Source organism: Gouania willdenowi, chromosome 24 (assembly GCF_900634775.1).
Source record: "Gouania willdenowi chromosome 24, fGouWil2.1, whole genome shotgun sequence".
NCBI lineage: Eukaryota > Metazoa > Chordata > Actinopteri > Blenniiformes > Gobiesocidae > Gouania > Gouania willdenowi.
Window position 1 is genome coordinate 25,906,227 of NC_041066.1, and position 11,187 is coordinate 25,917,413.

Sequence of the window (11,187 nt, forward strand, 5' to 3'; positions counted from 1 at the left end):
CTGATCAATGGTTCAACTAGTCTAGAACATTCTGATGGTCTATCCTTCTATTCTATTCTGTTTGTCCTTCTGTTCACTAACAATAACCAGTGGAACCAGATGTTCTCCACCTCTGGACCTGGTTCTAATGGAGATTTATTCCTATAAAAGAGGGAGTTTTTTCTTCCCACTGTCGCTAAATGTTTGTTCATGTGGATCTTGTTGAGTTCTTTCTTTTTCACTATGGACTTTATATTTTTGGTTCAGTGCTTTGAGATGATTTTGTTGTATTTTACGCTATATAAATACAATTGAATTGAATTGAACGCTTTGGTCAACATCTGTTGTTTTGAAATGTATAACGTAACGTCTGGTTCCTTCCTGTATGATCTAACATGTTCTCATTAGTACAGACAGTAAAGTGTCTAGTTGAGGTAGAGAACGCTAAGGTTCACTGTTTTCATTGAGTTCTAATCACAGAAAAACATTATTCAGTTTTATTTCATGCAATGTTGCCAAGCAACAAATCTGAAATCACGATGACTTAGAGATTAACGTATTATCACCGGCAGCATTTTATGCAAAAATTGGTTTCAATTAATCAGAGCAAAGCAAAAAAATATGAACATTACAGAGTAACAACTGCTTCTGGCTCATACACGTCTAATATTAGATTTACCATGATTAATTAACAATGGCATCTCTGTGTGTGTGTGTGTGTGTGTGTGTAAAGTGTACATATATTAATGTTTGTTCATGGGGTGATAATTATAGAATCCAATCCAACTAGCAATTTTAATGAATTGTGATTAAAATAACTGTATATTATATGTATATTTCATTACGTACTATTAGGATCAACCTCCATATGAAGCTTTGTTAATCCCATTACTTTGTCTGTCACTGTAATGAACCTTTATCATCTAAGATAGAATAACAGTGTGTTTTCTAAAGCCATTCTGGGCTCAGTCTCCAATGTTACCAAGACTAACTAATGATGCCCTGGTTCATCATTCTGTTCTAATCCTGGTTTTTATTTTTTCTAATCACTTTTAACTTTCCTTAATAATGGGTTCAGACCATTGTGAGAGGAAAGGGGTTTTAATTTAAACAGAATCAGAATTCCTTCATTATTCCCAGGGGGAAATTTCTTATGTTACAGCCACAAAACATAAATAAAAGAATAAAAACATTAACAAAGACAAAAGAAAGAATAAACATTAAATAAGTGTATAATAAAGTAAAAATCTGTTAAAAATGAGGATCAGATACACACACATTACAGTAGTAGAAAATAAAGTAGGATAGATAATAATATTACTACTAATAATAATAATAATATTACTAATAATAATAATAATAATAATATTACTAATAATAATAATAATAATAATAATAATATTACTAATAATAATAATAATAATAATAATAATATTACTAATAATAATAATAATATTACTACTACTACTAATAATAATAATAATAATAATAATAATAATATTACTAATAATAATAATAATAATAATAATATTACTAATAATAATAATAATAATAATAATAATAATATTACTAATAATAATAATAATAATAATAATAATAATAATAATAATAATAATAACAATAATATTAATACAAATGTACAAATATGATACAGATATTTACAACAATCAAGCTGTGAAGTTACAGTGATGAATTATACAGTTTGATCTTCACAGGCAGGAATGATTTACTGAGGTGTTCTGTGGAGCACCGTGGTTAGATCAGCCTGGTGCTGAAGGTTCTAAAGGTGCTGAAGGTTCTAAAGGTGCTGAAGGTTCTAAAGGTTCTTCTGTGACTGACCAGCACATCATGGAGTGTGTGGGACTCATTGACCAAGATGGTCTTCACCTTAGACAGGCTCCTCCTCTCTGAGAGTCCAGTTTAATCCACAACGTCACTGACCTTGTGGATGAGTCTGTAGAGTCTGTAGGTGTCTGTGACCCTCAGTCTGTTCCTCCAGGAAACAACAGCGTAGATGATCACACTCACCACCACTGACTCATTGAACATCCTCAGTTGTCTCAGAAAATAGAGGTGTCAGAGGGAGTCAGTGTTCCTCCTCCAGTCCTGTTTATTATCAATCACCACTCCCAGGTATTTGTTCTCCTCCACAATGTCCACACTGACCTCCTGGATGGAGACAGGACTGACTGACCTCCTGGTTCTCCTCAGGTCCACAATCAGCTCCTTGGTCTTTGTCACATTGAGCTGTAGATGGTTCAGCTCACTCCATGTGACAAAGCTGTCCACAGCAGCCCTGTTCTCCACCTCATCCTCCTCCCTGATACATCCAACCACTGCAGAGTCATCAGAGAACTTCTGGAGATGACAGGTGTCAGTGCAGTAGATGAAGTCCATGGTGTAGGTGGTGAAGAGGAAGGAGATAGGACAGTCCCTTGAGGGGCCACGCCCCGGTGTTGTTGACCATTATATCAGACACACAGTGTCTCAGACGTACATACTGTGGTCTGCCAGTTAAGTAGTCCACAATCCAGGACACAATGGAGGAGTCCACCTGCATCTCTGTCAGCTTCTCACCCAGTAGAACCAGACGTATGGTGTTAAAGAACATGACTCTCACAGTGCTCACCACCACGTCCAGGTGAGAGGAGACACGGTTGAATATGAAGGTGATGGTGCCCTCGACGCCAACCTTGGGCTGGTTGACAAACTGTAGTAGGTCCAGGTGTGGTCTGATAGATGGTCAGAGCTGCACCAGGATAAGTCTCTCCAGGGTCTTCATGATGTGGGAGGTCAACACAACAGGTCTGTAATCCTTGGAGCTGCTGGGACGTGATGTCTTTAGAACAGGAACCAGGCAGGAGGTCTTCCACAGCACAGGGACCCTCTGCAGACTCAGTACTCTGGGACAGACTCCATCAGGTCCTGCAGCTTTTCCAGCGTGAAGTTTCACCAGTTGTCTTTTCACCTGGTCAGCTGTGATGTTTATTGTGGGGGGAGCAGGCAGTGTGTGTGTGGGGGGGTCAGTACAGTCTAAAGGTGTGTGGGTGTTCAGGGAGCCAGAGGAGGAGATGAGATGATGGTTCACACAGAGGTGTGAAAGGTTAAGAGGAGGAGGATGATTGTGTTTCAGTGCAGCCAGCAGAGGTGTGACTAGGGGTGACAGTAGGGGGTCCAGTAGCTACAGTATCAAATCTGTTGAAGAACAGATTTAGTTTGTTGGTCTGGTCCACACCACCGTCCAACCCTCTGATTCACAGAGTTCATCCCAGACTAGTTGAGCCGTGAGCCATTGATCAGGAACTGCCAGCTCCAGCATCAAGACACATGAAACAGAAAAGAAAGCGAAGGGCGAGGAGAAGGCACAGATATATATATAACTCCTCTATTGTGGGCTTTAGTTTGTATTGCACTTGTTAGGGTTAGTACAGGTCAGCACAATGTTTATGGGGTATAATCGCTCTATATTTTGTGTAAAGTGCTTATCTATGGAAGTTTTTATTGTGCCTGCCTGTTTATTCTCAGCTAGTCATGCACGTGTGGAGTAAAGCGGCTTTGCTTTTAACGGCGCGGGGGTTGCTGATGTCTGTGGCTGATCCTCCGTCATCAGCTGGCATTAAAGCGGTGCTGCAGTAGCATGTCTCTGGACTGCAGCTTTGAGGAGGTTTTAACGGGCAACAGAGGAGGGTTTTGGCCGGTGGGAATTTATTTACTATAACAGTAGCTAACTATAACAACAGCTAACTATCACATTGCCTGTGGTAAAGGTTGTTTCTCTGAAAATCGCGGAGGAGGGCAGCAGCACACGGCACTGTCTACAGGGCGGCCATCTTGCAGGATGTAGGGAAATCAATCAGCACTACTCTCATTTAGTCACAACGGTTACACACAAAGCAAGAGGAGAAATGGAAGAGCGTCGTGAAGAAGCAACAGACTAGTCCCAAAGTCCCAGGTATTTGTATCATCCACAATGTCCACACTGAGCCCCTGGATGGAGACAGGGTTGAATTAACCCCAGCGTTGGTTCTGATGGCCCACTGCAAAATATGGGAATAATAGGATTAATTCCACTGTGAACGGCCCACACCTGCCTTTCTCTTCATCTGAGCTACTGTAAATGACACCCCACAAGAATTTGCTGTGGATTTTACTATTCAAACAGAAAGGAGCTAATTATGGACCCGAGGAGAAGAATGAGGCCAGTCTCCATCCACAAATACCTTGGACTGGTTATAGACGAATGTTCCGTTGTCATTTATACGACCATTATTACCACTAAATTATTCAAGGAGCAGGATTGTCTTAGTATTAAGACTCAAAGAACTTTTATTCACATTCTCTCCTTGGAAATCACAGCCTACCAAATGTGAGAGGGCTCGTAGCATCATGTGGAAATCAGGAAATGTGATCAAAAGAGGGATAATTAAATCCTTTGACTTTTGGGCTACTTAATTACAGATCTCTCTTTCATGGTCACTTATCAACCCATCCTTCCCTATTCATCTCTTTGGAACCTTCAGGAAACTTCATCTCTTCATCAGAAGAATCCTTTTTATTTATAGACTTATTCACTCATGTAACAGTGATGGTTAGAAATGTATATTAGCCAAGTACAAAGTGCTTCTCCTTGGTGTTGAATCTTATGACAGAATGTGCTCAGTGCACATTACATCCAGTGAAGTCCTGATTGGCTGCACTTTATACATCCTGTTATTTATGGTGGTATTTTTAGAAGTATTCCTGAACCTCTCTGTGTTTGCTGTGAATACCTAATGTTAATAAAACATTAGATCAAAACAATCCTTTATTTTAGAGAATCTGAGGGTGAAATTAAACATCCAGAGCAGTTGAAACCAAGAAACTAAATACCAAATACTAAAATGCAATACAATGTATGTGACATATTTGTTGTTCTCGTTGTTGAAATGTTTGTGTATTTTACTCAGTAGAACAATTAATGATCAATGAATCTTTGAACCCAGATGTAAAGAAAGGACTTTGTTTTATTTCATATACATGGCTCTGCAGGTTCACTGTGTAACATACAGGATATAATCTTACTCCTACTTGCACAAACATTCACCACATTGTGTACAGTACTGGGACTACTGCCTGCATTCATCATATCCTTCTTCTTGACAGAAGTATTCATATTTACTTCTTGTTCACATTTCAATTTGTTCACACTGAACTGGACTGAACTCGTAGAATTTTCTCCAAAATGACTAGAAATTGACAGGAAACTTTTATTAAACTCTTAATTCCAAAGAGGACTTGAGGAAGTCTTATTTTCTTAAAACTGCTTAAATTTGAATTTATTTATTGTTGTTTAGTCCACGTGTTCTGTTGTAACTAATTGTATGTTTGTTGCTGCCTTTCTGGTCTCCCTTGAAAAAGAGACTGTTACTATCTCACCAGAACTTCCTGGTTAAATAAAGGTGAATAAATGAAAACAAAACTCCAGTCCCATCCCAGGTTACCTCAGCTGCAAAAAGTGGCCCATCGTCCTAAAGGTATTATCACACTATCATCAGTGATTTGAATTCATCATCTGAGGCTCTAAGATTTTTGTAGGGACCCTCATATCACCATCTAGATATTCACAAGATCTGCTTTGGATTTAATGGTGTTTACTAGAGGCTGTGACTAAAATAGACAAAATAAATAACAAAATTCACAGAAAAAGCCTGAGGAACATGATTAAAAATGCATCAGATGTTGCTTTGTGATGTAACAGCAGCTGAGCTGAAGGCATGAGTGCGCTAACAATAACAACAATAACAATAATAATAATAATAATAATAATAATAATAATAATAATAATAATAATAATAATAATAACAATAATAATAATAATAATAATAATAATAATAATAATAGTACACTTCATTTTAAGAGTGGCAAAGTTCAAGATGGTGAGTCTGTTCACCCGGAAGGGGGAGGAGTAATAGAGCATCTCATTGAAGGCGGGTCATTCACATACTTGGGAATGCAAGTGAGAGACAAGCTCCAGAATACCTGCATCAAAGATAAGGCCTGGTCAGAATATAAATCGAGACTCAAGAAGAGCTCAATGCTCAAAACAAGGTGAATTCTACAAACACCTATGCAGTCCTAGTCGCCTCCTATTCTTTTGGAGTTGTCGAATGGACCAAACAAAAGCTCGAGGGTCTTGATCATTGGATCATGTCTGACAACAGATGCCACCATCCATGTTCCTCCGTCAATAGACTCTATATGCCAATCAATTCTGGAGGACGAGGTCTGATTAATTTGGAAGCTCTGCATGACAGAATTTTATTTTGTACTTTTGTACACATTTATCTGTCAGATGATCCGCTGGTCAAATATGTCAAGACTCACGACCAAAGCAGAACATTCCATAGGTACTTCAAGCGTGCAGAGGGTGTTGGACACATACTGGGGGAAAATGTTCATTTTGAGGGCCCCTCTGTACTCGTCGACGGTGTAGAGATGGGAGTGAACCAGGCAAAGAGGCACATCAAGTCAAGCCAGGGTCAATATTTCAAGGATCAGCTTTCTGGGAAGCTACTGCACAGTGTTTATGTGCGGTGTGTGGAACAGAAGAGCAATTCTTATGACTCCTTTGTCTGGATGAAATCAGCTGGTCTGGAGAGTGAGACGGAGGGTTTCCTCTTTGCGGCTCAAGATCAGTCACTTCTAACCTGAAACCGTTCGGCTTGTTTTTTGAAGAAGGGTGTTTCCGATAGGTGTAGGCTCTGCAACCATTGTGGTGAAACATCCAGCATCTAGTGAGTGGATGTCCTGCTTTGGCACAGACTGCTTATTTGAAACGGCATGACGGAGTAGCCTGAACCTTCTGCTATCGACTCCGGCATGCATGTGGCTTTGACGATGAGGTCCATATATGGTACGATCCACAATATGTTCAGGGCGTCATGAAAAATGATCATTTTAAACTGCTCTGGAACACGCCCATATACAACCTGAGGGTAATCAAAGCAAACAAACCTGATCTTGTCCTCTTTGATAAATCCAATGAAGTTATTTACATTCTTGAATTTTCTGTCCCTTTTGACAGTAACGTGATTGACAAGACTCAGGAAAAACATACCAAGTAAGCGAACCTCGTCTACGAAATGTCTTGCTTGCCTCCAAAGTACGAAGTTGTCCAACTCCCCATTATTCTTCTCAGTTTGGTACCTCCTGACCTTCTGTCTTCGGTCAGGAGAGTGCCTAGGTTCTCTACAGGGAATGCAGCTCTTCTCACAATCTGGGTAATGCACAAGGCTGCTGTGTTGGGGAGTCTCCATACTCTCAGGAAAGTTCTTGGAGGGTTAGACGAGGCAGTGTTTCCTGGGGGAAGCCCCATTCTCTGTCTGGGCTGTGTGTAGCGAGGGGGAGGGCCACACAGGCCTAACCCTAACCCCTAACCCTTCACAGGCCTGATGTGCTAGGATAACCCGAACCCTTGCTGCTGCATTTTCAGTTTAATCTGTACAAAACAATAATACATCCATTTTATATAGCGCTTTTTTGGGGTCTCAAAATCGCTTTAAATACAGAAAATTAAAAATAAAATAAATAATAAAGAAATCATGCATGATAAGGTCATCAATAAGTGAACAGACATTTTTCAGTTATTTAAATTTGAGGATTTTCTAAATCTGAGGAGGTTTTTGTCCGTCACAGACACTGCGGTGTCCTCCGATAATCTCACACCACACACACCATTCTGTCTAACATCTGAGCCTTGAATCTCAGGTGATCTTACAAAAACAAAGAGCATGAAGCTTTTGCTGGGCAGCAACTCCAACACACAATGCAAAGGAAGGAAGTTAATGTTCAAGAGGAGAGAATTATGGTGGTTGATACTGTTTCATTGGTGGAAAGAACCCAAACTAAGAAGAAAAGACTGGAATAAAATGATGGAGACAGTGTGAATATGGACTTTATAGCCTACTTAGTGAGCTAAAGATGAGTTATTGGCTAGCTTATTAAATAAGACCTCAACATAACTTTGAAAACCATCAAGAAAGAGAAACTGGGCAACGTTGGTTGAGTTAAAGCAGATTCAACAAAATAAGATCCAAGATGGTGATCAGCCTTCACAGCCAATGAGAGACTGGATCACACACACACACACACACACACACTTGGTTGTGTTGAAACTACTTTTTCTTTTTTGTGTGTGTGTTTCTTTCTTTGATGAGAATCATTTCCATCCTTGAGTTTCCAGTTCTGGGTCTGAATTCTCTTTGTCGTAGATATATGTTCTTCACCGAAGCCTGTGAGATGAATATCTGTTTATCTGGAGTCATTTACTCATGTATACATGGAGAAGTCTCCATCACAGCGGTAGACACAACGTTACACAGGAAATGGAATAAAGGACAAACATACTGAGGAGGAACGGAACCATGGAGGTCCGTGGACTCAAAGAGGATGTCTGTGACTATGCTCAGGGTCCGCCCCACGTCCTGGGCATTAGTTTCTAAACCTATTTATCATTTTACTTTTTGTCAAGCACAAGTAAAATCCTTTGAGCTACAATTTAATTTGTATGAAAGGTCCTTTATAAATGTTTTATTGATTAATTGTAACACATCACACAGATCACAAATCCTCACCGTCACAAACGTGACGGGTCTCAAAAGTAAAATCATAAAACCTTCAGCCAAAGTGTCACAATGTGTTGTCCTATAAATGTTTGTCTTCAGTTTTTCAATCGATCAGTTGTTTTCAAAGCATTTCATGTCAATATGACATAGACATAGAGACATAGAGCTCTTCATGTTTCTGTAACACTATGAAACTTCCCCTGGGATTATCTGTGTGTGTGTGTGTGTGTGTGTGTGTGTGTGTGTGTGTGTGTGTGTGTGTGTGTGTGCGTGTGTGTGTGTGTGTGTGCGTGTGTGTGTGTGTGTGTGTGTGTCAGCAGGATCCCAGTGTGTATTTCCTGTGTTTCATAGATCTTTAGGTCAGGGTTAAACCATCTCAGTGTGGCTCCAACATGTTGAGCTGAGCTTTGAGAGCAAACAGAGAAACACTTTGTGTTCATCTAATTTCCATCACTGACTGGTTTCAGACTAAGATCCTCCTGTTTGAATTTGATGTTGTCACATTGATAATGATGGAGTCAGAGCTAAATATCATCTCTACATGATGTAGATTCAGTGACTGTTTTCTTCCAGCTGTTCTTTTCTTTCTTCCTAAAACAGCCCCAGCACTGATTACCTGATCACCTGTTTCTGATCAATAATCAGGGGCAAATTGATATATTTCTGTCTGTGTCAGCCTCTGCCTTTTCACTATTGTATTACTTCTGTTCAACTTTAGCTGTTGTCCTTCACTCTGATGCCAGATTTCCACTGGATGTGTAACTACTCATAATCATCTGTGTGTATTTGTATTTGTTTGGTTCAAGAGTGTGTAACGTCGAATTTGTTTGGACGCCCCACCCCCGTACCCCATCTCCTGAGTCGACAGATTCAGTAATGATGTCATCAGTCCTAGCTCTGCAGTGATGATGTCGTCCCTATGTTCTAATAGTCCTACCTCTTAAAAGCAAAGTTACACATAGCGTAGACATCAGTGACAGCAGACAAATTCATCAACTCTCAACAAAACATCATTTTAATTTGCTAATGTTAAACTGAATCTTGTATTTTTTATGTTCATCTATCTGTGGATGTTAACATGATGAAAGCCAATCATACAAATCAATCTTTATTTACAGTTCCAGAGCAATGTCGTTTTTTCAGAAGTGCTGACACAGTAAACACACTGACAACAAACCATTTAATACAGTTCTCTGGAATTGTAAATAAAGATAGATTGATTAGTGAAGTTATTGATTGATTAGTGAAGTTATTTTGAGACTTAATGGCCTCTTTCAATGGCAAAATAAAAATCAACAGAAGAAAGTTAATTTGTAGTTCTCTCTCTCTCTCACTCAGTAAGCTGCAGATGTATGCTAGCCTATATTACAGTGATAAATATATGTATACTTCCTACAGGCACTGCATTAGTTTTTATAAACTTCTATCAATGCAAGTGTCACTGCACTATTCATGTACTCACATCTGTTATTTATTCAGTACTATCCGCCCCTTATATTGGCCTTCCCATTTTCCCAAACAATGGATTAACCATACAATTAATGGGGCTCGTGAGATATAATTCCTGGGTCCATTTACAAAAGCTCTGAATATTAAAGAGGAACCCTATAATAACAACAATGTCTGTGTATTTTAATATATCAGCAGTGTCAGAAAAAACAAAAGTGAAGTGGAAGACCACAGAGAACTGGTCACTGATGTTATAGCTTTGGGTCGAGTTGTTTGGAAGTGATGAATTACCTCAGTTCAGAGGCTCCATTCATACCGAGGAGAGAAAAATTGATCTGCCATTGTGTGTGAGCTGCAATTATAGCTGACCTTACATTAAATGATGTATAGAGAGGTGAGAGGGATGGGGGGCAATGGAAAGTAAATGGGTTGTGAGGATGGAACAGATGCAGAAAGAAAAATATTTTTGAGAGGAAGTGAAAAAGAAATCCAGCCCCACACATCTGAAAATATTTTAGAGATCATCTACTTACCTCATTAGAAAGTTAAAATGAACCTTACCACAGCTTTGTAGCATCTGATGGAAGCAGAACCAATACAATAGATACACTCTATACAATCATACTCTACTACTGTAGAGAGGCAATACTCACATGATTCATACTCACATGAAAATACAACTCCATCTATTTTTCAGACTAAACGTTACACATGAGTCAGGTAAATTCTACTGTGTTTAAATGGCTCCAGGCCAAGTTTAGGACAGAAACAGGAAGCAGCAACGCTAGTCAATTTCACCCCATCAACACATAAAGGAACAGAGGGACAATCAGATAAAGTCTGAAATAAACAACTTAATCTTGTTTGTATATCAGCCTATCGATAAACTGCGCTGGGTCCTCGGCTCATTCGGGCTTTCTCGGGTGTGTATGTGGGGGGTGGTGCCTGCCTCTCAGCCTCCGCTCTTTCTGCTGGCCTGGCTGCATCTTCGGTTCCGGGGCAGTGCTTGGGTTTGCAGTTGAGGTTCTTGCACATACATACATTGATCTACGATGCACTGGCATGTCTTAGACTGTGGATAAAACTGGTGAAACTGGTTGATCCTAAATACCTGTTTTAGATATTACCACTCACTCCTTCCTTCTGTCCACAGACA